This window comes from Lichenostomus cassidix, chromosome 1 (assembly GCF_008360975.1).
Source record: "Lichenostomus cassidix isolate B80296 chromosome 1, HeHo_3.0, whole genome shotgun sequence".
Classification (NCBI taxonomy): Eukaryota; Metazoa; Chordata; class Aves; order Passeriformes; family Meliphagidae; genus Lichenostomus; species Lichenostomus cassidix.
Window position 1 is genome coordinate 26,732,596 of NC_139479.1, and position 27,804 is coordinate 26,760,399.

The window sequence follows — 27,804 nt, forward strand, 5'->3', positions numbered from 1 at the left end:
TGCATCATTCTTCTCTAACTTCTACTTGCCACGTGTTATTTCTCCTGCTGAGTTTGGCAGCTCGATTTATTGAATTAAAACTTTATATAATTATACTACCACCCCTTCAAAAAAAAAAATCAGAAAAGAAAGCCCCTTTGTTGTTAATGTCTGTCAAGATGAGGACCAATTTAAATCAGCCTGGAGCTTTTCTGCTTCAACATTAATCATGAGCTCCAGAAAGCCATGTGTATTAGCACTTTTTGCCATTTGTAAACTTATGTTTTGATGGTGGTAAAATTCAGTGGTTTAGTAATTTATCCTGGAACTAAGCCCTGAGCACCAAAAATAATCATGTGCCCTTTGCAATTTGATGTTTTGTACTTAAAGGATGAGAATTGAGTACACAAATACACATTTTCCAATCTATGGCCACTGTTAACCAGACTAGCACTGCTCAAGATTCCTGTGCATCATTATGGTGTGGGGAAGGCAGGCACAATCTACTGAGGGCAAGGACATGGCTTCTAGCTCTCCTCCCAGAGTGATCTAAAAGCACTTCATCAAATAGGAAAAGAACCATCCTCCTTGCCTGATCTTGACTAAGAAAAAAATGGAGAATGAGCAGTGAGAATTGCATGTAGTCATCTCTCTGTAATGATTTTGGTGGAAGTGTTCCAGGATACACCAAGGACAGAATGATCTTGTGTTCATGTGGAAAAAACCCAGTGTTAACATGTTTGAAAATGCATTCTGAAGTGCTCAGCACTGTTGGTGGGATGCAGTCTGTCAAATTTCAGACACAGGCAGCTTGGGAACCTGCATCCTAAAACAGGATGTCATCTGGCAGCCAAAGGTCAGCTGAACCCCAGTTAGAAGTTCTACACTACATCTGCAAAGAAGCTTAGGTCAGTATGCTTAGTGGCGACCTCATCAAATTAAGATTTTTTAGCTCACCAAGCAGCTCTTAGGGAACTTGGCCCATACTCTGCTTTAGCATCTCCTTCCAAGAGTGAAAACACAAGGGACAGGCCCAGATTCACAGATGTTCTACTAACACCTGAGTTTCAGTGCACTCTGCTGCTCGTCATCCCTGTCCCATTTCCCTTTCTAGGGAAAAGAGGCCAAAAGAGGAAATAGCCTGGACCTTGTAAGTTTCCCAGTCCCTGAAGCAACTTCATGATTACTTTTGTTTTGGTTACAGCAGATGCCTGTTTGATGACCTTGTCATCAAGACAACATTCCCTGCCAGCAAAATACTTCAAAGGAGATAGCTTGTTTTCTGGGTCCATTTCTTTCAAACAGTGAAGGATTTAAACTAAAAACCTACTATGAAACAATTTATAGTGAGATGCTTGGGAAGATGCACCAGAGAAGGTCATGCTTTCAGTAAATGTAGTAGAAACTGAGCATCCCAAAGGTCCCTGCATCTGGCCCAAAAGGGAGGAAGCTTCGGTGGGTATGAAGGTCCTGGGTTAGATTTCCATCATGGACCACTGTGAAATACAGTCTTTCAAAAAAGCAAAACTCACTTCATAGGCTCCCTAGAAATAGAACTCCTTTACTTTGGAGGTGCTTACTGCTTCATTCCTGGCTCCCTGACTCCCCATTGTGTTGGTCATTGGAGAGATGAGGGGAGGAAAGAGGTGAGGTCACATGGGCCAGCGACAAAGCAGATTTCCATGGGAACATCTCTGAGTCAGTTGAATGTTTTGTCAACATATTCCCTAGAACATTTCAGTTGTGATAAGTCTGGCATTTTCTGTCAGAAAAATGCCAAGTCTAGAAAAACTTCTGCCATGTCAGCTGTATTTTCAAATACATGCCTATTTACATTAAAGCTTTGTCTTTGACACACTGTTGCTTTTCAGTTGGAATTAACTAAGATATTTGAAAAAGCTTCTTAGAAAAAGTAGCCCTGAAAGGCACGCGTGTTTATGTCAACCATAACAAAAAGACTTGGGGTGCTGGTGGGGCAAGACTATCATTAAATTTGAACTAAGCAGTGGCTGGGAGCACTTTTGAGTCCTGATAGCTGGGCAACACTTTGCAAGTGAGACTTACATGAGAAAAGGGGGATCAGGAAGGTCCAGCATCTTGATTGACACATTCCTACTGAAGGCACCAAGAACTGAAGGGAGTGGGGATGTTTGTGCCAGGACCCTCATCCTGGGCAGGGGGCTGCCTGGTGAGTTGTGCCTCTGCAGCAGCCCTACAGAGAGCAAAGTAGCACTGGAGGGATGGTGTGTGAGCAGTACAATAGCTGGCATGTATGGATCATTTAAATTGGTTTACTGCTGCGTAAAAATGCTGTGTACAGTGACTGATGTGAAAACAGAAGAGGAGGCTTAGGCATGAGCTATGATACTTGGGTTTCTCCAGAGAAAATTGGTTTATCTTCCACTGGTCCATAAATTCAATTTGCCTCTTTGACTTCCTGTATTGATACAAATGGAGTAAATCAGATGACGGCTTAAGCAGACATGTTGAGGTAAGCATTTTTCATTCCCTTTCTTCAATTAAATGAGCTGCAATTGCATTATGGGCAACTCTGCTCGTCCAACTCATAAATATTCTTAATGCATTCTGTCTAGTGAAACCTCTGGTGACGCAAACAACTGGCCCTCTGACCTGTCCTCTCCATTCTTTGGCATATGCTTGGAGAGCTACATTTTGAATCAGAGCTTTTGCTAGCTGGGATATAGAAATATTGAGAGTTCTTTGTATATCTGTTTTCTTTCATATGTGGGTACAGAGTGTCTAATTGTCAGGTGGCCATTAGACCTCAGCAAATTGTAGCTGGAAGCAGGATTTTATAGTAAAGGCTTGCTTTTAAGAGCCATTCTGGTACTGGTTCAAAATTAACTTTCAAAACATTTTATAGGCCATTTTCTTGCCTTAGAGAAGAGTGCACTGGAATGAAGAGGAGATTTAAGGAGTGTAGATGCTTTTGCAAAGCCAGACAGAAAAACATAAAAAAGTGTACTTCATGATCCTGCTAATATACACATCAAAAATCAATGATGGTTGCAGAGAAAAGGAAAGCAATAAGCATAATTATTTTTGTGATTTTGAAATAATGTAAATCTACTTATTCTGAAAAATGCTGCTTTACTAGCCTCTGTAGGGGTAATTTAAAATATGTTCTACAGCCTACACATGAACTATTTATTCACTGTACTTGCAAAGAAAGAGAACATCAGCTCTTTCAACAGTATTGTGCTGTTTTTATTTGTTTTTAATTTTTTAAGTGCTTTGGCTGAAAGCTTATAAAAAAAGGATTTTCTAATTTAAGCAGAACAATCCTGCAATACTGCTTACCAGAAGAATGCAACAGACTTAATCAAGGACTAATTTAACTCAAGAGTTTTGGAGCTACTGTGAAAACCAGTTATTGCTTTCTAATTTTTGGTTTTCTTACTGGCAGTATAATAAATTTCCCCTGTCCAAATATCCATCTTTCTCCTTACATCTGATAAGTATGAAAGAAATATAGATATTTAATTTTTAATGTCATATTTCAAGCAAGTATTTCAGTTTGCAAAGCCTATTGCAGGACTGCTTTGGAAAGGAGATGTAGATGTAGTATTTTTATGCAGCCTTAGCAACATAATATTTGCACTATAATGATGAAATTTACTTCTCCACAGTGGGATATCACTGAATTTTAAGGTATTTTCAGAGTATCATGTATTGCTTAGAGTTGCAGAAAACTTTCCTGCTGGTGTAGTAAAGATCCAGAGAACACTTCTTTTAAATTTACTCTTTTCCTACAAGATGTGTATAGTCCACGCACTCTGACCTTACTTGGCAAGACCACTAGGAATTAGTCACCCTATGAACCAGAGCCCAGGCCTTCCATCCTTCAGGTTAATGTTATAATCTGTAGGCTACAAAGTAAGATATTTACATTTCTCTTCTCAGCCTTGAAAGCTCTGATCGTGGCTGCTGAGCTGCAGAGACTTCATGGGTGTTTTTCTCATTCAGAATATTGTATAGAATTATGGGGGGGACCTACTCCTGAGAAACATGTATTTTTAACAGAGTTCAGGACTTAAATCTTCCTGAGAGCATCTCAAGATTGCAACTTAAGGTGCCTCATTCCAGATTGCAAAGGCACCATGCCTGATCTCTAGGACAGAGGTAAAACTTCTAATTAACTAAAATTTCTTGGCTGCTTTCTGTATTTGGCATATGAAATTTTTTTATTGTCCTCTGGTATTGCACGTAATTAATTCAATTTGTTTTCTAAGGATGCCAGCATGTTTGTCCTTGTTCTTTTGAGTTGCATTGCACAAGTTAGATGTCCTTAAGCTTGTACTATGGATCTAACCTTCCACTTGTAACACAGGGTTTTAAAAAAGTTTCTTCTTGTAAAAAGAAAATTTCTTCTTTTAAAAAGAAAGCCAACTTTTAAAATCAATCATAAATGATGCTGAGTTCAAGACAAGTCACACAGTGAACTTTGTGTGCTATGCCTTCACATCAAGAAATTCTTGTTCTGGTTGACATGACATCAACAACATGTGGAGTAGCTGAAGAGTACAGAAAATTAAATTCTGACATTGGAGAGAGCAAAGCCAAGTTTGGACACACAGTGCAACCTACCTCTCAAACTGGGAGCACATCTGGAAACTTACCATTGCATGGTGCTACTGGGAGAAGACCTTTGCTGCCTCTCAGGGTTCTGTAGCCCCTATCCCTGCTGAGAGGAGCTTGGCGTATTGAACTTCCCTGAGAATGCTCATCTGTGCTGGGAGACTCCAGTGGGTGGTCAAGCAGAAAGCTGCTGATGTGACAGGATGATTTGCTGGAGCTGGACACGGGAGGGATCTAGGTGAGAAAGGCTTTATATCTGAGCTGAAGGTGCTGGTCCAGGGTAATGGAAAAGAAATCAAGTCCACTCAAAATTGTTTGCAGTACTCCTGGCCAGTGTTTCTGTCACTTAGTGTGCCCTAAAGGAGGTTTTGTGTTTTAAAAGGAAGAAGGTGAGTGGCTTAGTGCCATTGTTCCTGTATAAAGTTGACAAAAAAGTTTGCATTTACCAAACAGTGCATTTACAGTGGGGACCACAGATGCTGTTTAGTTGCAATTAGGAGGTGTAGTGGACAATGTGCACAGTGTGCTGTTGGAATACTGAGCAGAGATAAATTATCATTGTATTTCACTAAGAAGCTGCGGCCCAGACTGTGAAGGAGAGAGTGCATCCTGCCACTGTAAAGTTCTAAAAATCATCTGCTGAGTTGGATTAACAAATCATTTCTCTCTTCCAAAGCCTGCAGATTCTAATAATTCTTATAATGATTTAACTCTATGAAGAATTGTTTCAAAAATTCAAAAAAACTTCATAGATGCTATTTAATGCTTTTAGTGTAGGTCATAACTCTAATAATAAACAGTTACTGTCTTGTTTTCTAGATAAAATATTAATGCACAGCATCCAATTCAGCTCACTATATTAAAAAGACCCTACAAATTATATGAGGTTTGGCAGATAGTAAGAGTAAAGAGAAACTTCCCAGAAAGATATACTTAAATCACACTTGGAATTCTAGTTGGTTTCAGATTATTCACATCCACTCCTAATACCAGCCTAGAGGTTAGTGTAATTTAGTCCTAATGAATTTGTCTGGAGGTAGAGAGGGCTTAGAGTTTGTCCTGAAGATTGTTCTGTTCTTCTATATGTGAGCCAAAGATAATAAAGCTCATAAGATTATGATATGAGCTGTTTAAGAACACAGCTTGAGTTATGCTGCTGTAAGAAGAAGCACAGAGCAGCATGGGATCTCCTTGGACTCTGTCCCCACACAGGGTGCAAGGAAAGCTTACTGGTTTAAAGCAGCCACAATAAAGAAGTGTCTTTTCAATGATAGTATGGGGCTGTATGGTCTCTTTGCAAGGGGCAGGAGTGGCACTGGCAGCCTCTGTGCCTGAAAGCCAGGTGCTTCTCAGATTTCAGCAGATAGCAAATGCTCTTTGCAGGTTAAAGCAAAGCTCACAGTCACACTGACAGTGAGAATTCAAGGAATTTTCAGTGTTTCTGAAAGGCATCACAGTGGGGTTTTTTACAGAGCTTGAACATGAGCACTGTCATTGACAGCCATCTTGCACTGATGACAAATAGCTTAGTCCTTTATGTCTCAACTAGCCAACAGATGCCAGCTGGTTTTGTCTGAAAAGAAAAGCTGAAATACTTTGCCTTCCATCACAGTCAGACCATGCCTTTGAACTTGACCAGAACCTAATTCAAGGTTCATCAGTGGTGTATACTGGGAAGTTTGTATAAGAAGAAAGTGGCTCCTTGGCTCCTACTTGAATTTTATCCATGTAATGAGGGAGACACTCAGAGGTGTGTCTTTCAAATTCTTTACACTTTTATTATGTTTATCTGCCTAATCTGTTTACAATATGTTAATGGTCTGACATCAAACAACAGCCTTACTCGTTTCTATATTTTTTGCAGTCAGAGGCATTATTCTAATACCTTTTAGCATAGACGAGTCCTTATGTAGTTCTTTGGATTAAAAGCAGGAGTAAATCCAGTCCATCAATGGCCAGATACTACATACCACAGACAAAACATCCACCATACACTTAGACAAAAGCTTAGTGCTACATTAGAATGCACTATTTTTCTTGATATGTAAAAAACAATCATTTGGTTACTGCAACTTTTGCTTCTTCAAATAGGTGGGTATTAATTCCTTCTTTGTCGTACAGTATTTGAACATTGCTGACAATATGCTGATGAGCTTTGCTAAAGTATCACACAGAAGTCAACCAAAGACAACAAAAATTTCCTTTACACTTAAGGTGACATAAGGTCACAGATGCCTTGATTTATATCCCACTCTCTGCTGGCTTGTTTACGAGATTAGTTAACCTTCCTAGGTGCATCCAAGAGCTTTACCCATAATATTTCTGGGTATCTGACTGCAAAGGCATGAATAAATATACTTAATAAGTCAGGCTCATTTAGGACCACACATTTCAGACATTCTGTGGATTTGCTAATTAACAGTGCTGCACACTCCAGATAGGAACATCCAGAACCTGTTACAAGCAGTCTGGTGCTCAGGAAGATTAATCACCAGGCTGCAAAGCTGAGATGCTGAATGAGAATGTTCAGTGGAGAAATTAAATCCCTCCAGGCAAACTGTAGCTTGCATACCCTGTTTCCACAGTCATCACTCACCTATATGTTTATTTAAGGTTGCAAATTACCACTCATGCCTCATCGTAAATTACTTACTGAGAGATGAAAGAGCCTCATCCAGCTCTACCCACAGGTGCTGAGCTTGGGTCCTAACAAAATACATACAAGAGAAACCACTTATATGGGGTTTTTTCCACAGTGAAGGGAATGAAAACTGTGTGTGACATAAAGCAGCCATTAGATTTATGAATATGATAAGAATCCTATGCCTCCCATGGCAATTTTTGTCTTGTTTCTATGTTGGTTTCCATGTAGGTGTGGAGGAAAATGGTGCATAGTAAACAGCCATGTACATTTGCCTAAAATACCAGCTTGGCAGAGAGGGACATGGGAGTCCTGCAGGGCAGGGAATTTGGCCGTGATCCAGCAATGGGCACTTGTGGCAGAGAGCCAGTGACACCCTGAGCTGGATTAGGAAGAGCATGGCCAGTGAGGGAGGGAATCCTTAGCACTGGTGAGAGCACACCTGCAGCTCTGTCTCCAGTATGAGAGAGACCTGAACATGCTGGACTTAGTCAATCAAAGAGTCAAACACAGGTTTAAAGGATTGGAGCTTCATTTCTATGAGGACAGCCTGGGAATGTTCATCCTGGAGAAGACAAGGCAGAAGAGAGGGAAAAGAAGCACATTAGAGGAAGCAGACTTTTCTGGCCTTCTGATAAAATTTACAGATTCTGGATGCTAGACAGTATCTCCTGTTGTGTCTGTCAGCTTGTGTTCTGCAGCAGAAAATATGTATACTTTCTAATTTTGTTGGGCAGCTCTATAACTGATCTTTTGCCCTTTCCAGAAAGAAATACATCAGTGACTAATGACTTCAGTCACAATATATGGCAAAATTAAACACACAATAGTATTAGGAAAAGCTATTTTTCTTCTCTTCTTCTGATTTTTATGGCAAATGCTTCTGCGTCTAGCTGTAAATAGTTGATGACTAATTCACTAAATTAATGGTAGCAATTTAAGATGAATTATAGCAGTATCAACCAAGCAGCAGATATGCTTGTGAAGAAAAAAGATTACAGTGGGTTCATTTCTCCTCTGTATTTTAAGGTTTTACCTAGGTTCATATGTCTCTAGGATTTTCTTTAATAGCCTCACATCCTTAAGCTTCTATATACAAGAGCTCTTGTGGAAAAAGGCAGGGCATCTGGACTCTGTCTGGCATAATGCAATTTTGCTTTTCTTCTAAGGTCAGCCAAGTTCATTGCTGAAAGCCAGTCCAGCTGGGAATATTATTCTGTGATTCTTATTCTTTCAGGAAAGTATGAAACCAGATTTCAGTTTCTGGAAATATAATGGGTTAAAATACAGTAGCAGCCTTTCCTTCCTCTCACTTTTTATAAAATAATAGAGCTTATAAGCAAGAAAAAAAAATTACATTCTTAGAAAGGGTGGCAGCACAGTCAGGTATATCATGTCAGTTTTCTCTGAGATGTGAAGCTTCCAATAAATTTAATATGTTGTTAGTGTGGAGGATAATATGTCTCTGAAAAAACAGGTATTGCAGAGCTGAAGTGATTCTCCTTCAAGAAGCATAAAAATGACACTGATTTCAGGATAATGTAAAGCTGTGTTTCCAAATGTACAAGTTCTCTTGAGGGAATTATTAGGCAGAAAAATAAAAAGGCCTCTAGTAATACTTTTTAAGTTACAAAATTTATTGAAATACAGAATTCCCAAGGCATTGAAGGTTAAGCCTGGTGGCTTGGGTGAAGTCAGCTTTAGAAGTAACTCTGAACAGGCATTAAAGAGAGAGCTGGCAAAGAAGAATACAGTCAATTTCCCTCTAGGACTTTAGATACACTTCTAAATCTGAATAGTATTACCTGGAAGATATCTACTCCCTTTATCCCCAAAGGGAGTATGTATAAAACCAGAATATTCATGGTTTTTTGGCGTAAAAACAAAGCACTTCCCCAACCAACTCAAAGGTTCCCTTTTGCAATGTTGTAGGACTAGATTCAACCTGAGAAGGGAGTGGGCAAGAAAAGTGTGCATTTGATCAGGAACCTTTGCAGTCAACAAGAAAAATCAGGGACAACTGACGTGCCTTCATCATGTCCTAATTCCTGCCAGCCCCACATTAAGATATTAATTCATGCCTATACGCATGCTTTATGTTCCAACCATGTATTCTTTCTTGTAGTCTTACTGGTATGTGCCAGACCTCTGTGTCTGTGTTCATATCACAAATAATTTGAACCAGTGACTAGTTTTTTTCAGGCTTTTGAAGGCCATGGTTTAGTGTTTAACAGTGTGTGAGACATTGTCAGGCAGTCTGCAACATGACTGAACCAATAAAACGGTCTGTAAGTTTCCATACATGGACCTTTATCTGCAAGTAAGCTAGCAAATGTAGGGCAACCTCTGACCTTTTAAATATAAATATGATTTCCATTTGGTTGTAAGTAAAAACTAGAGAGACAGCACAGCATAAGCTGGCCTATGCAATTTTCATAAAGAACAGTCCTTCTAATTAAAAGAGATTAAAGAGACTGAGAAGCACTGTGCTAGGTGATACTTAGGCAATCAGAATGAATAAATCAGTTCTCTCAATGTAAATTATCTTCTCAGTTAATGTGATTGTCTGTGAAATGCCTGTAGTGTGTTTTTAAGACATGATATTTGCATAGGCTCTTGCTGAAAAAGATATCCAGCCATTACTGCCATGAGTGGAATCTGAAGCAGTGGGAACATGCTGAGAAAAAGGATGAGAAAGCTGGAGATTTGAGACTTTTGGGAATCCTAGCTTCAGAGGAAAAATAGCTGTGTTTTGTTTGTTATGAATATTGCATAAAAATTGGAAACAAAGCAGTAGCCTCCTGTACTGTAAGTGAACAGTGCTGATGGAGAAATCTGAGGAGGCTGCATTTTTGGTGTGCACTCGTTTGCCCCAAGGTTTTTTGTGTTCAGTATGAATCACCTTGCCCAGAAGCATAAGTTTCTGGGCAAACAAGTCATTATAAGCCCTGCAAAAAACACTTGTGGCTCACTGATGGAGAACTGACAAGTTGCTACACTACACTAGTCAGTATACCTTGTTAGTCGTCCTTGGACTACCAATCATCTGACCACAGTTTAGCCACCACTGTTCATCACTTTCAGTTGGAGGCTTCAGAAAATTTTAGGTTAAATGTATGTTTTGGATGTTTCCACTCACCTGAGGGCTAAGGGAGGTGTGATGTCAACAGTTGTTGATGTTTGTTTTGTAATATGCAAACCTAGAGTACATGGACTGTTTATGTGATAACTATATGATGGTAGTAATGAAACTGTTAGAGATGCTCATTGTGTTCAGACAGGGTGAGAACATGCTTTTCCTTTTATATGATTTTTATTTTAAGAAAGCATATATTTATTTAATTGAGAATAACTTAGAAATTTTTGATTCTTAGCAAAACCCACAAGGATTAGGAAGTTAGGGATAGATTTTCTAATAGGAAGTTTAGCAATCAAAAAATAACATTCCATATACAGAGCACTTGTTCACATCATCAGCCACGTAATTCTCTCCCAGAAGTCTGAACTGGAGTGGATATAAATAATGGGTTGCAGCAGATAACTTGATGAACAATCAATAGCAATTTTTTCAGGAAACAAAATCTTAAGAGCACAAAAAAATCACCACATTCAATTCTGTTGTTGTTACTGTCATTATCATCACAAGCCCTGTTTCAGCTGAAGAAGTGGATAGCAAAATGAAGAATAAACAGAGGACAAGAAAATAAAGAACAGTCCCAAAATCAGGGTGATCAGAAAAAAGAAATGGAGGAAAACAGACAGTTCTATTATTATTTAAGATAATAGGTTCTGGGAATTCCACTTTAAATATGCACCAGAACTGGATAAGAACTAGGCATTGCAGAGCTCAGGGATGTGAAGAAAGCAGAAGGAAAATGAAAGGAAGTCTCAAAGTCAGGCATAAATACATGTATGTAGACCAAAGATGTTTGTGAACACTGTCTCAATGTACATGAAACCAGATCAGGGAAATATCTCTCTGTAATCACAAAGCAAATAATGTGTACACACATATGTAGATGTGTTCACATGTAAACACAAAGTTAATCTGGAGCCACACAACCTCAAATTAGATATGAAATAACATGAGGTAAAACATGCAGCTCCACACAAAAAATCAGCCCAGTGTATGCTTACTAAGGCATATCTAGGAATAGGCAATGATTGATTGGCCTAATTTTGGCCAGGACAGAGTTAATTTTTTGCAGAGCTGGAGAATAGCATGGCCAGGTGCTAATTTTATTCAATACCATGTCATGTCACTTGCCAGGGGCAGGAGTAAGGGACCCAGGAGTGGGAGTAAGGGACTCTCCAGTGGGGGGAGAAAAACATGGTGGGTGAAACGGTTCAGTACTGTTTTACTTTCCATGTAAATAACTTCTTTGTCTTATGCCTTTTTTAATGAATACTGTTGCTGTTTCTGCTCATTTTTAAAATCTCATTGCTCTTTCCAGTAAATTGTTTTTATCTCAACCTATGACTTTAACCTTTTTGTGGCTCCAATTCACGACTCTATCCCTGCAGTAGGTAGGGGAAAGCTCCTGTTATCATTCGCTAAAAAGTAAAATAGTACCTTTTTTGTTGTGATTGTCCTTAGGATTTGTTCAGCAGGGCTGGCTGCTGGCTGTGCTGGCACCCTGTGCTCCATGCTTTGTGACAGCAGAGAGGTTGCCCTGGGACACTGCCCCTTTCTCCCTGCTGTGGTGCCTGCACCTTGCAAAGCTCTGTGCTCTCCCACGCAGTGGAATCCCCAGCCAGTGCCCTGGTCTTTGATTAATCCAGAATTCCATCTCCTGTGCTATTCCTCATAACATCAGCTGCCATGTACTGCAGACCATTCCCTATGCTGAAGTTTTTAAGTCCAGTGAGAACCTGAAATGTCAAAAGCACGAAACACCCAGCTAAATTTGCTCTTCAGGCATCAGCCCCTCTTGCTGACAGAGTCCTGCTGCTTGGTCTCACAGGACAGTGCCTTTGCCATCTGAGAGGGACAGGTTTTGTTCCTTGTGTTCACTGGAGTCACACCTTTAATACAAAACTATGTAATGTGCATACATTGTACAAACAAGGGACAATAGCTGTAATGACAGACATGAATCCATAATTTAAGCACAGAATAAAACCTCATAGAAGCATAGGGCTCCTGTTCAAGACCATTAACTCTAGTGAAAATGCACATTTTTCATTAGTCTCTAATAGCCTGCTGCTAAGTAGGGCAACTGCTGTGCAGTGTTTGTAGAAACAAATTGCTAATCAGTCAATAAGGATCTTTACTGTGCACTCTGCTACAGCCAGCTCTTACCCATTTTCAACTACACTGAATTACTTTAACTCCTTGAATTGTTACTCAGTGAAAAAGAGTATGTTTTATTTATACAGTATTCACTGTGGCCATACAGAATGATTTTGCATCTTGAGTCCATTTTGTTAACATTTATACAGGTGATTTATTATCACTTGAATTTGCCTCATGACTTTTTTTCTAAGGTTCAGAAAGTTTACATTGTATACTGAAAGCTGGAAATTAATTGAATCAGTCATTCTTTTAGAAATAGATTTTATAATTCCATTACAAGTGCCCCATGCAACCTAAATCTTAATGACAGGAGCTGTTGCTACTGGAGCACAAAAGCCTGTTGATCACTGTTGAGTGAACTATTCACACAGAGGAAAATTACAGGGCATACATATGTGTGTTCATGTATATATATATATTTCTCTTTTTTACTGTTAAGAAATAAACTTTAATAATTTATTTTCTACATATCACATTTATTTATGTTAATGGAACTAGACACAAAAGCAAAACTGTATTGTCCTTCTTGCAATCTAGAATATTCAAGAGTTGCCACATTTCTTCTAACAAGAAAATAGAGCAACTATAGTGCCCCTTGCTGGGTATGAACTGATGAAGTCCCATGGTTTTATGACAAGTAAGAATATGATAAAATATGAAATTGTGTTTTGATTACAAATGGAATATGAATAAATTCCTGATTTTTATAACTAGTGATAACATTAACATTTTGGAGTGAAATGTTGAGAGTAGTATTTTAGTGGAATTGGATTTTCTATTTGAATTTGAATTTTTTTGTGGACAAGAACTACTGATTTTGAGGGAAAGCTAGAGAGTTAAACATTGGTAGCTTGGAAAATAATGCTGAGACATGGACAAATTTAATAATTATCTGCATATATTTAAATGTTATCAGGATTAAATATTAGCTTTATTTTTAATGTTTGACCTTCAGATAAACTGACATGGGAGACAAATTGCTAGCTGGAAATGGGGTAAATCACTAAATATGAAAAATAGCCCTGTAAGATAAATGCAAGAAATCTTGGACATCTTTATTTTCAAGAAAAATCCTTGTTGGATCCCTGACATGTGTTTGACATTAAGGATGAAAAATAGCCTCATGAATATTTGGGAGACACATATTTGTTTATGAAATAATTTCACCATTATGACTGCATAGAAACCTGAATTTTAGCAGGATAAACTTGAGAAATATTGTTTTCTCCACTTATGATAGTTGTATGTGGGTGTTGTGTGTTGGACCAGACTATTTATTGCAAAGATACATGTACATAGTTCTCTATAAAAAGAGAGTATAAACCTTAGTGTAAAGGAAATGGAAAGCAGACTGCAAGAGCTAAAGGTAAAATAGTTTCATGCATTTTTCCCTTGTGAGTTGTGACTGTGTATTCTGAAGTAACTTGGGAGCTTTGTACTACAGCACTATAAATGGCATTATTATATTGGCTGGCTGGATGTTATCAAACGAGAGCATCTAATCCCTTCTGCTCAATCTGACAGAGCTATGGGATGCACAGATATACCATTTCAGTAAAGGTGGCTCATACAGGCTTTTGGGAAAGCGTTTGGTTTTTGTACAGTGACAATCAATTTAATCCTAGTATTCTGAGAAGCACATATGCCAAGAGGAATTGTGAGATATCAGCTTATTTTGAAGTGAATGGTACATGCAGGCTACTTAATGCTTCAGGAGGTGAAGCCCAGAGGGTAACAAGATAGGATGATGTGAAAGCCTAGTAGTTGCCACCTCATTATATTAAGGAGTCTGAAAAGGAGTTACTAACACGGGCTTTATAAACTAATCCCTTTTCCTTTACTTCATCCTCTTGTACATTCAAGACTAGACCCAGGAAAAGGAAATCAGTCTGAGGAGCAACAAATCAAAGATTACTTTGACTCTTGTGCTCTATTTATTGTGTTTCAGAGGAGTATCTGTCTGAATCACTTGTTGGACCCTCTCTGATTTGTATTTCTTTCACTCATCTGTCTGTGTCCATGGCAGTGTTGTCCATTAGGTCTGTAAATGAATTTAGTGAGATGAACTGCAGATACCACATGAGCATGGTAGCACCCATAGTCCACTGAAGTGTCCTTGTCCCACTATAAATATTCCCACTGACTGACTGATCACAGTAGAATCTATGTTCTCAAATACATTTGCTCTACTTTAAATATTCATCTTTATAATAATATTCTCTTTATAAGGACTGATTTACTCTGATCTGATAATGCTGAGGTGGTTGCACTATGTCAGTGCAATGAGTGATGTATTGTGTCCAACACAATGAATCAGAGAGACAATAACATTTAGAATTGCAGCTTTTGGGAGATGAGCTCTAATGAGTTGAGGTTAACACCCACCTTACTGAAACAGCCTCTCCCTCAACTGGATTTGAAAGAAATCCAAGGGACTAGATATAAGGAAGAAATTTTTTCTGATGGGGGGGGTGAAACACTGGAACAGGTTACCCATAGAGGTGGTGGTTGCCCCATCCCTGGCAGCATTCGGGGTCAGATGGGATGAGGTTTTGAGCAATCTGATTGAGTTGAAGATGTCCCTGCTCACTGCAGGGGTTTGAAATAAAGGCCTTTAAATGTCCCTGCTAACCCAAACCATTCTGTGATTCTATGGTGTTATGACCTCACTGTGTATCTACATTTATGTCTCAGTATTGCAGATAAACACTTGGAACTCTCATGAGTTTTTTTTGTCTGCTGCATGTGTGCAAGCTCTACTGCTCCACTTGACCATCTGGGTTGCCCCATCCCACTGTGGGTCCTTCTTCCCTGCCTAGTCTTTCTTCTTGGGTTTACCTCTAGGGTTAATGGAGGGACATTTGATTTAGAGGCAGCAAGGCTGATGAAAGCAACCTTACTCCAGCAACAGGTTTAGTTAGCTTAGGCTATGGCCATGAAGGTACATCTGGATTGGTTCTTCTACCATACCCATTTGTTTAGACAGTCTGAAATATCTCTACATACATCACACTGTTCAAAATGGGCTTATTCAAACTTGGTGAAACTTTGTTAGGGCTCTGAACACATGAAAATGATCTCATATTTGCAACAATGCAGTAAAAATGAAGGGCTATTTCCAGACCTATGTCTAGACTTCTCCTTGGGAGTAATGCCAACAGTTTGGAAGGTAGATGAGTGGAAAAATTTTGCACAAGAATATCAGTGTTTATTCAGGAGAAACACTAAACCATTTTAAGGCTCTCTTAGGTTGTGACTATCTGACAAACATAAATCTAGGCATAGAAATGTAAGTAAAGAAGAGCAACACTTCTGTTGCTCATTTTTCCCACATGTTTCACCTAATGGAGCTGCACCAAGGGGTGACTGCTTTCCTTGGAGATAATTGTGTCGCTCCTTGAGAGATGAGGAAAAACAAGTGCCAGCTGTAGTGACACTAGTATTCTTTGGAAACATGTTGCAGTCATTGCAGCATATGTCACTTTTGCTGGTTATGTATGGTGAATTACTGGGATATTTGTCTCTGCTGGCTCTGTTTCAATATGATCTCACGCTGACCCTAAGTCTCCCAGGGTGGCATTTACATTCTAACAGTACAGGAGCTATGCTGGTTTCTCTCACATTGAAACAGACTTTGGGTTGATTTCTTCTGCTTCACAATGGAAAATAACAGCCTAAGTTGCTCTCTTCATCTGTACAGAATCTCTCTGGAACTCTGTGCCACAGAGACCCAAACCTCAGACCACTCTTTTCCTCCTCAGGTGCTTTCTCTTATGCAGGACAGGCAATGGGGACAACAGACTTGCGCCCTTTGAAGAGCTCTTTCTACTTCTAAATAGCCTTGGGCCCATTTAATTGCAAAAATTGTACATGACAGCTCATACAGAAACTGTCATCTTCTGCTGACAGGTCCTGCACTGTGGTAGAATACTGTCCCTGTCAGGTTTGACATGCCTAACAGAACCCAGAGCCCCTCAGCATCACCAGGCCCAAATCATATCTGCAAATTTCCCTGAATATACTTGTAAGTGGGCAGACTTCCAGGTACCTAGAAGGATATTTGCCCAGCAGATGTGTGAGATTTTTTATGCTTCTGTGTGAAACTCACAGACAAGCTCTTAAACCAATTAGTAAACACATATTAGGCTTTTTTTTTTTTTTTTTGGTAGAAAACAGATTTTGCATTGGTAACCTTGGATTCCAGCTGGATCCCACTAATTTGGGCAGCAATACACCAATGTTTAGCTGCTCACCACACTGCTTGACTGGTTTCAAAGCTACAATGTAGTTCTGGTATGGAGTGAAACTTGTATTTATGATGGTCAAGGACTCACGGCTGGCAGGGGGAAAAGCCAAACAAGTGCAGTGTTCTTTTATCCTTTGGTTTGCTGAGGGTGGTTTGCTCAGATCAGAGAGACTGAGAGGTACTGAACATGCTTGGCACTTTCAGATGAGTTAAAAAAAAAAATTCAAAGCAAATGGAAGGCCTGGCACATCTCCAGCTGGCCTTCCAAAAGCTTTGGGTGGATGTAAAATGGCTATAGGTTCTTAAGGAAACCAAATCCCCCACACTTCAAAGGACAGATTGTTTAAGGATGTGCTGTCGGCCTTTAAGCCAAGGAGCACATCCTTTTTCTCACCACGCCTAAGTGGTGGCTGTGCACTGAAGCACATCCCACAGTACAGGGTTCTCTGACAGTGAACTCAAATGCTGACACACAAGATGGTCTTAGGCATCAGCCATTTATTATCCCCTGGTAGACCTTTTTATACTCTTTCTTGCAGGGAGTTAAGCAGAGGTGCCCCATGAGGTGGGCCAGACCTGCTCCAAAACGAGGGTCATCTGGAGAGCGTTCTAAATTACCCAGTCAAAGGGGTAAAAAGGCTCATTAGTAAAGATACCTCGCAGCATAAACTGTGTGAAATGAGAAACAAACCCATGCTTCATCTCTGTGTTTCTTAGGTCTCTGATTACACTCCAGTGAAAAGGGTCCCACTCATCAGGGCTGTTACCACTATTTCGGGTCACAGGGCGTGCTAGAATCTGGTCTGCCAAATCTGACTCTGCTTCTTCCCTAGCTTGTTCATACAACCTTGTCCAAAACCTTTTTGGATCCGCCCCCCTTTACCGAGACGACCCCTGGTTTTAATGTGAATATATCTTGCAGTAGAGGGGCGGATGGCCGACAGCTCACCCCTCCCGACCCCACCGGTCCTTGACAGATCGATGGAAACAGGCTCAGGGCTTTGTCCCGGGGCAGTACTGCCTGTGCCGCCTCTGGAGGCATTAGACTGTTGCCATCGAAGTCCGCGGGGAGAGGGTAGCTCTTAGGCGATAGCGCTAAAACAGGCTCCTGCACAGGAGCAGTCACGGTGCGAGGAGGAGCGGGAGGAGAAGGACTCGAAGAGGCAGCGGCTGCAGAGGGGGGCGGGCCGGCTGCTGCCGCCTCTATTCGCTTTCATTTGCAGCAACGAGCTCCGAACTGAGCGCCATCTCGTTAACCACTTTGTGGCTCTTTCGTACCCCTTTGTAGCTGCTTCCCATAACGCTTGTCCTATTTCCTTCCACGTTTCACCAAAAAGGGCACTCAGTAAGTCTGCTCTTATTGCGTTTCCTTTACACCAAATGAGCAGGGTGGGTAATGCCCGCTCTTCATATATAACACCTCTCTCCTGTAAAATACGCAGCAGAACGCCCAAAATAGAGTTTTCTTCTGCTGACATTTGAGCCCCCATCTCTATGTCCCCAGCCACTCACCTGGGGTCGAGTATCTCTTTGTTTTTTCTTCTTTCTTAAATCGTCCAGACTTCAGGCTCTCGGTCAGCCTGTTTGCTTGGCTGGGCTCCACCGCTGGCTGCTCTCTGGTCCACGGTCTCGACCTTCCTCACACAGGGTCACCATTTGACAGTGGACTCAAACGTTGACACACACGATGATCTTGGGCATCAGCCGTTTATTAGCCCCTGGAACACCTTTTTTATACTCTTTGTTCATATGCATAACAGGTGTTCCTTATTACATTGCCATTGGTCAGTAAACTGCCCACAGGTGCCTTTTCTAATCAGTCATACACGTTGGCATTCTTTGCTTCATTCGCTAGCAAAGTTATTTGCCTCGCTTGTTTAGGGGCACAGCTGTAGCTTATTTAGGTCTAGGCTGCCCACAGCCTTTTCCTATCTTACCACAGTTCTCAGCCATCTGCAATGGGACTAGGACAAGGATATGTCCGGGAACTTCCTGAGCAATCTGCTTTTCTCTCTGCAGAAATCATGCATGGTGGAGGGCAGGAAGGTTGTGTGCCCGAGTCCCTCTTTTACAGATATTCAGGAGTCAATAAGGGCATGGGTACAGATGCTTGGAAGAGTCCCCAAGCTCAGCAGGTAAGACAGCCAACAGGACCAGAAGCTTAAATATTAAGAGTAGTATACTTTAGTACCTTGTTAAACCATTAGTTATACACAGTAAAACAGAAAAGAAAAAGACAAATGCAAGTTGCAAACTTTTATGGTAAATGTTATTTACAGAGGGAAAAAGTGAGCAAGAGGCAAGAAAACAGTGGAATAAAGCTATCCAGAGGCTGCCTGTCTAGGCACAGTAGTGAACTCAGCCCTGGATTTTCACTGAAAATACACATGCATACTTTCATCCCAAGGGAACCTCTAAACCAATGAAAATACAGATTATTGCTTCTCTTGTCTCCCAGCTTCTCGTGCTTTGTGCAATAGAGATTGCTAATGAAGCCAGATCAATTCCTTCTGCTCTTTCAGTCTGCCTTTGGCATTAAGAGCCAGTAAAATCTTGGGTGCTGCTTTTTGCATTTTTCTGAGTAAACAGGTCATCAAAACTACTCTCTTCCATGCAATTCATTGCTGAAATAATGTTTTTGCTGTAAGGGAAAAAAAAATCCATCCATACCATGTGGCATAAGATTAGAACTCTTTTATTAAACTTAGTAGCACAATGATTCAAATGATTCACTGCCATAAAACACTGTAAATGTACTAGAAAGTAATCTCCTGTCACCACAGATCAGAGAGGTATCTAAAATCTTGCAGATCCAGTTTACCTAGGCTTTCACTCTTTCATTCTCCTGTATGAGACAAAGCTCAAAGCAGACAGCACCTAATTATTTTTACTCAGGTGCAATTGCCAATTGTGACAAAGCCTTATGGCTTGCTTGACCTCTCAACAGTTGGGAATGTGAAAGATCTCTATATGGTTAGTATTCTCTTGGATTTATTAGTCAAAGTCAGCTCTAGCAAACTTAGTCTCTTATGTTTTAGAATAAGTGCTGCTGGGACCTCCTCCTTCTGTGGTCTTGCTTGATGGCTGCTCAGCATTCTTCTGGGACATGAAGATACCCCAAGATCCTGACATTTGTGCCTAAAATGGCAGCTCTTCAAAAGGAAAACATCATGGAAGAGGATGGATCCATACTTTTTTTCTTATATCCACAACAAACAGTAATAGTGCAGGGGTATCACATTGTTTCTCTTATTTTTCCTTCATACCCTTTCTAGCAACAGTGAATTTGTACTGTACCACCAGCCTGAGCTGGGGTCATTTGAGCTGCACACACTGATGACTTACTGCAGTAAGCAACACTGTCATTCATCTGCTTCAGTGTTTGCCCCAGGCCCCTCTTAGAAACTAATTTGAGATGCTGACTTGAACAGTTAATTAAATTTGGGAGGCTGTGCAATTTGCCCAGCAATATTTTAGGAAGGTCTGTAAGCGCTGGTTGTTGAGGGAACAGGCATCTTTACAGAACATAAAGCAGAGATGAAGTCAGAAGTAATCCAAGGTCTCTGGTGTATTCTATCATGGTATATTGGATCAGTAAACAGATATCAAGAAGTCATTCTGGAAAAAACAGCTGCAATTGCAAAGTATTGGTCACATATTTCTCAAAACTGGGATAGTGTACCTTTGTCCAAGTGACAGAACTGTTATCCCTGTATCAGAAATGCAAAATGTGGGGGAAGCAGGACTACCCTAAGGTTTGTTTCACAGACTCACTTTGAGAGCTGTGATTTCTCTCTTACCATGATCCTGAAAAGTCTGTCTTTCAGTACTCATTGTAATACCCTTCCACTGAAAGGTAGAAAAAGAGAGAGAGAAGCATGCTTTCTTCTCAGAGACTTATCTGCTACTTGTCCTATTTGCACCACTCCCTACTGAAATTACCTGAAACCTGCAGGCTGATGGAGACTTTGTGGTACCAAGGGTGTTGTGAAACTGAGAAGATTTACTTTTGAGATAGCTGTGATGTGCCCTGTCTCTGCAACCAGGATTTCTGTCTTTAAAAAGGGGGCACTGGCATTGGTAAAAAGCTGTGGAAGAACTTTAGGTGCACCCTTGTTGTCCAGAACTTCCAAAACTGGTGAAAATATGGGTTTCTGTTCTGGTGGATAGATAGTCTTCCTTGTTACAATGAGCTAATGCATAAGATACCTTCAAACCAAACACCTTCAGTAAAAGAAATCTAAGTTATTATTGCAATTCCAGTCACGCTTTTCCCCTAATACTTGTGAGACACAGATTTTGTTTGTATGTGGCATTCTTTGAGTTGGCATTACCACTCTTCCACTATGATGTTGGGAAAATGTTTTTTTAAAAACCTTGAATAAATACTATAAAAATTTCCAGAAGTGCTTTAAATCAACTATTCACTGTTAGCCAAATAATTGAAATAAAACCAAAACAAAACAAAACTCTCTTTTTTTGGTAAGAATAAAAAACCTCCCAAAAAACCCAAACCCAAATATTTTTACACACCTGAATAGGGACAGTGTTTTACTGCATGGAGACAAAAGGAAATACATCTCCAGTTTGTAGTATGTAGAAAGCGGAACCATTTTAGCTGAACCACTTGAGAGAATCTGACATGTTTATCTCAGTGGCTCAGCAAAATATGTTGCTATCTTGAAAGTCATATCTATAAGAAGCCAAGAGTTGCTTAATCTTCTTTCCCAGAAATTTATCACATTAAATGGCTTCAAGAAGACTTCCTCCACTGCATTCTAAATCAGTCTTTGCTCTGCTTGCACTATTTTGCTTTTTTCCCCCCAGTACTGGGAGGTCTTCCATGCTATGCTTCAGCCAGCAAAGGTATGCTTGGTATCTGCACAGTGGCATTTTAGCTCTGGATACAGGCAAGAGAGGAGAGGAAGAACACAAATCACCCTCTAGCTTTCTCAGACCTAACTTTTGAGAATGTGAAGACATAAGAGAGTACAGTTTCAAATCAAATACACAGGTTTTTCCCATAGATGTTCTTCCATCACAACCCTGATAGTAGGGCAGGAATATTCATGTTTCTCTAGATTCTGAATTTATGTCCTTGATTTGAGAGACCTGGACTTGGATGATTTCTTTGAGAAAGTTATCTTTGTATTTGCACCATATCTTCTGTGAAATACATTATTTAAGCAGTTTATGTAGAGTTATTATTAAGGAAGGTAGCCAGGGTATTCTTGTCTTTCATCAGTATTGTAGCCTTCAACAAGCCTTGTTAGTCTCATTCCATCCCCAGAAAATCAAAGCAGACAAATTTACAAAAATCTGTCCCTGAATAGTCTCTTTTATGTCCAAGTATGAATTGATACATTGATAGCTCTGTATGCATAGCACTCCTCTGCATTTCCCTTTTATCTTTATTAGTATTGGTGTTAAATGGGCAGTTTGGGGATATGGAAGCTGCAGAACAGGTTCACTACAGCGACTTCCTACCTCAGGCAGCAGCAGCTTGAATTTAAAGATACTCTCCCCTCCCCCAAAGCAGAATGCACATGTGAAGACAGATCAATGTCCCCGTCTCCCATTTGCAATAATTCATTTAGTTACATTAATAAAAGCTATCTATTTGATTTGTCAAATTGCATTACAGAGCCCGCTGGAGCTGACTGGAATTATCTTGTCTCCTGCCTAGTGCCTGGCTGCCAGATCAGGGGGGTGGAGGTTAAGATCAGTTTTACCATGGCTCATTTACTTCAGCTGTGCTGGTTTATTCCACTTAGCTCTAACTAGGATGAAGGGAAACAGCTTCAGCTGCTTTGTCCTGTACTGGAGTAAAGTCATAATAACTGCAGAGCTGTAGGTACAAGCAGTGGAGCCACAGTGAGCTCCTGCAGGTCATGAGCCCTGGCAGAATAACTGCTGCTGAGTCTCATGCTGGACTATTGCCTAGTTTTTGTGAAATTAGCTCCCATGGTTGTTAGTCGTTGATAGCTCAGGTTTCCAGCTGGAACATATAATTGAAATGATTGTAAAAGGAGTTTGAAGAGAATAGGAAAGTTAGTGAATAGGAAAGCTGGGGGTAAAAAAAAAGAAAAAAAGACTACATACAATATTGTTGTAAATCCAAGAAGTCACAAAGAAAACAGCTGGAGAAACAGACCCACAGCACTAATGTAAAACAGTGTTTTTATTCTCTTTTCTTTTTCTCTGAAATTTATGTTTGTGCCTTTAGTGGTGTTCATATGCCCATTTGGTAGATTGTTCTGTCCCATGTATCTTTTTCTTTTTTCTGTCTTTTTTGATCAACAGACATGGTTCTCTCTGTAGACAGAGTCCAATTTAAAATTATACCATATAACCTTACAGCAATGCTGTGAAAACCCCAGAATGTTTATGTCTCTGCAGGGCACTTGACCATAGCTATGAACTCTAGCCTAGCCATGTCTGGAGTGCTCCTGCATCACCTAGCACAAAGCTGGGGAGCCAGTGAACATCTGTGTGCTCCCAGATGCCTGAAGTGTCTGTAGGATGCTGACTGGATGGTGATTTAACCATGAAAGGAGACACCTACCTTTTTGGCTGATGTCAGCCTCCAGGGAGGGTAGGTATCGCACAGTGAGGCTGAGTGGTGGTGAGATGCCTCATTAGAGCTTTGCTGTGATAAGAGGACAGTAGACAGGAGAAGAAAGTGTAGCATGAAAATGAAAAGGTCTCTGAATTCTGAGCTCTGGGTCTGTCCTGGTTTTGCTGTTATCCACAGGTAAGAGATGCTGAAGAAGGAAAAGAGCCAGGCATACACTTAGGCTGCAATTTTACCATGCTGCTGGCCAGAAGAGGTCTCTCCAAAACATGTTCTGTGCAGTCACATTTCTTTCCTTAATACATAGCAGCTTGGGCAAGGGTGAATCCCTTTTTTTTTTTTGGCCTGGCTTAGAGGTTGAACACAGCTGGGATTTTGCATTGAAATCATAAGGCCATTACCTGCTTTCTGTAGGAGACATCCTTCCCTTTCCTGAGTCTGTTTACTAGGAGAAAAAGATTCCTTCCCTCACATCTCAATTTTGACTGCACTGTCCTGAGCCTCTCATAGAGAAAATGACTTATTGAATCCCTGGATAACTGAGCAGAAATTAAAAAGAAAGGCAAACAAAAACAATTCACATCACGCAGGCTGAACTGGCCCTTGGAGGAACTTTTGTCCAAGTCCTTGAAAGATTTAGCTAGATGCTCACAGAACAAGCTATAAAACATATTGCATTTGTGAGGACAAATGGATTTGTAAGGAAGACTGGATGACACCTGAAATTTTCCAGGTTAAAACAGTTTTTGTCACAGACATTTAGTAAGTTGTTTAACAGAGAGACACACACGCATATTTTTAGTTTTATATGTTGAGACCTTATAAATACTTCCCAGAAGCCACTAAGAAAAGAATACTCTGATTTTAATCAAGAATCAAGCTCCAATATGAAAATATTGGAGAAGAATGAAAATACTCTGCATTTAAAAGTTCTAAGAGGTGCTAAAGTCAGTTGTTTAGTGGACATTGTATTTCTGACCAGGCATGATTAAATTTCACAAACCAAACAATACCCACTTGCTTGGCTTCTGCAGGAGCACTTAAGATTTCTGAAAGCCACATTTACAGATAAAGACTAAATGGGATAGACAACTGCAAAAGAAGAAAAAAACCTGTTTTGTTTGAGGAGAGTTCCTTCTCATCCTTTACAGGAATGACTAGAAAATAAAATATCACCTTGGGTTAATATAACCTTTATTGCTCAGTCCTGCTTCAGTGCATGTTGCATTGTGCAAGAGCAGACACAAGATGAGCTTAGCTGGATGCTAAGCTTGAAGAGAAACATAACAATGTAATTCCTCTACCATTCACATTGTCTGTCCCCAGGCAGGTATTCAGTTTTTATAAGTGACGAGCTCATTAAGATTTCTGCTTCTTAAAAGCCCCTCAGGGACATTTTTCTGTTTGCCATTCTGTATTTAAAGTCTGTAACTGCAAAAAATTTATTGCAATGTCGTCACTCAGCTTCAGCATAGTATCAATGCCTTGGATTTATAACACAAGTGCCTTCCCATGGATGGTTAATGTAGGTTAGCAATCAAACAAATAGTTCCAGAACTTTTAACAATACAACCACTTTTGGTTGCATGACAGTTTATTTGTTTCAAAAAAATTGTGCTTTCAGTTTTCCACTTGTGAATCTTTCTTGCAAGCTAAAGGCATGTCAAGGCCAGTATTTGCATGTGCAGATCACCCATGAAAAGCAGTTGTAAGGAGGGATGGAGAGTGGCTTAGAAAATTGAACTCATGAGAATAAAATAACCAAAATCTGAAACCAGCATGGAAAATGCCAGCAACAGAAGTATTTGACAAGATACTTCTTAGGAGAAAATCAAAATAACTTTTGGCTGCAATAGAAGTTCTGGACACAAGTCTGCCATAATTTTAAAATGGTGCACAAGGCTTATAAATGTCAAGTATCTTGTGTCATGGCATTGCATTCTAAAAGTTAAACTGCCTAAATAGGGCAGTCTCCTGTATAAGAGGATATTTTCATCCAGACAATACATATTTTTCTAAGAAACACAGACAGAAAGCTAACTTAAAAAAAAAGACAACTTCATACAAGTAGCATTCTGTCTTTCTATTGTTGATAATAGAGTATATGTCCAGGTCTTTTTTATGTTAAGGCATTTAAAGGTACAAAAAAAACCACACCACAAAACAACACAACAAAAAAACCGGAATTTGAAAGCAGTGTGCCACAGACTTGAAACAGAGCAGCTGTTTAAAGTGAGCAGTATATCCAGGCTTGTAGATTGCCAGAAGGCGCAGATGCAGGGACCTGTATTAGAGAAGGGTGTGAGAGTGCAACTTTACCCTGAGTGTGCATGAGGCACTTAGCTAGCATTAAAATGGCCATCTCAAAATTTTAAGCAGCTTGCCTTTGGTCCCTGCAGGACTGTAGGAAGCTACTTCTAGTGGCATCCACTGATGGGGAAAACTCAGCTGCAGTAAATGCACACTACAAATAATAACTTTTTTTTTTAATGCAACATGATGACCCTCATCTATTCACTGAATTCCCGATACCACACATTCCTATACCCTGTTCTGTATTTCTACTGCTGTGCTTCAGAGTGTGTCCTTCACTGAGCATTCCAACAGTTCACTTTTGCAGCTCTGTCTGTGGTGAGGTAATGAAATCATTCTGTTCCATTCTCCATAACAAATAAGTCTTTTGAAACAGAGCTTCATATTTCTCTCTGTTTAAATTTAGACTCACTCAGAAGGTCTTTTTTCAGCTCTGTGATGAATCTCTGTGCAAGCTATCTAAATATCAGAGTATGTAAAGAAGGATGGACCTATACATTGCTGTATTTATTCTGTGTGCTGATATCTGTGCATTGTCTCAGGGTCTTGTTAGTGCTTTAAAAAAACCCACATATTAAATATCCTTCCAACTTCAGCTAACAAGCAATTTGTGGTGTCTGCTGAGAAGCTGAGTGTACCTTGGATCAGCCAGACTGCCAAATGGCAAAATTTTTGCACCATTGAATGATTTTTCTTTTGCTAAAACAACAACAGGAAAAAAAAAACAACTTTAAAAAATACTGGCAGCTTTAGACTGGGAAAAGCTGAATTGACTATGACAACTCTGGTTTTTTTTTTTTTTTCCGTTGGATTTATTACTGCTTAGTTATATGAATGTGATGTGATCTTGTGTCTGTTTGGTGCCCTACATAAATGTCCTGCATACTAACATCACATTTTGTAGTCTAGGACCAAGGAAGGTACAGGGTGATAATGACACCTGTGCCAAGACAGCTCTTAACCTTGAAAGCTTCTGCTCTCTTCACCCATTCGATACAGGGCAGCTCTGGAACTGTAACATAGCTTCACCTTTCCTCAGTTCTTTATTCAAACATATAATCCCATCTTCACTAAATATCAGATTGCTGTATTGTTTAATGTTCCTTCTGATCTATTTCATGGAGTCACAGAATCATTAAGTTTGGAAAAGGCCCATAAGGTTGCAGAGTCCCACTGTTAACATGGCACTGAGGAGTTCACTACTAATCCATGATCCTGGGTGACATAGGTGCATGTCTTTTAAATACCTTCAGGGATGGTATCCTTCACCCCTTCCCTAGGCAGCCTATTCCAACTCTTAGCCACCCTTTCAGTTAAGGAAGTTTTCCCAATACTCAACCTAAATCTCCTCCTGTGCAACTGGAAACCATTTCCTCTCGTCCTGTCACATGTCACACGTGAGAGGAGTCTGACCCCCATCTGGCTACAGCCTCCTTTAAGGTGGTTGTAGACAGTGACAATGTCTCTCTCTGAGCTTCCTTTTCTCCAGGCTAAACAACCCAAGCTCCCACATCTGCTCCTCATAAGACTTGTGCTCCAGACCCTTCACCAACTTTGCTGTCCTTCCCTGGACACTCTCCAGGACCTCAATGTTTTTGTGTAAGGCCCAAAACTGAACACAGGATTTGAGGTGTGGCCTCACCACTGCCGAGTTTAGGGTGACAATCACTGCCCTGGTCCTGCTGGCCACACTATTGCTGATAGAGGCCAGGCTGCCATTGGTTTCTTGGCCACCTGGGCACACTCTGGCTCATGTTCAGCTGTTGTTGACCAGCAACCCCTGGTTCCTTTCTGCCAGGCAGCTTTCCAGCCACTTTGTCCTCAGCCTGTAGCACTGCACCGCTAAGCAGGTGCCTTTATCATAGAAGAAGATCAGGTTGGTCCAGCAGGGCCTGCCTTTCACAAACCTGTGTTTGTTCTGGCTGGGCCAGACCCCTTGGCTGTCCTGACTGTGCTGCACAACAGCACCCAAAATTATCTGCTCCGTGACCTTCCGTCCCCAGCACTGAGGTCAGGCTGACAGACCTGTAGTTACCCAGATCCTCCTTCCAGCCCTTTTTGTAGATGGACAACATATTTGCCAACTTTCAAACCCCAGGGATCTCCCCAGTTAGCCAGGACTGCTGATAAATGAAGGAAAGTGTCTCTGAGCATTT

General features: G+C 40.3%; 1 long non-coding RNA gene across 1 annotated transcript; it reads left to right on the forward strand.

Moving 5' to 3' along the window:
• The first annotated feature begins 15,219 nt into the window (after positions 1-15,219).
• On the forward strand, positions 15,220-21,980 carry LOC146444385 (uncharacterized). Its single transcript, XR_014850451.1, has 4 exons — positions 15,220-15,311; positions 16,685-16,808; positions 18,781-18,896; positions 19,800-21,980. It is a non-coding gene; the product is annotated as an uncharacterized LOC146444385 (long non-coding RNA).
• Positions 21,981-27,804: the final 5,824 nt, after the last annotated feature.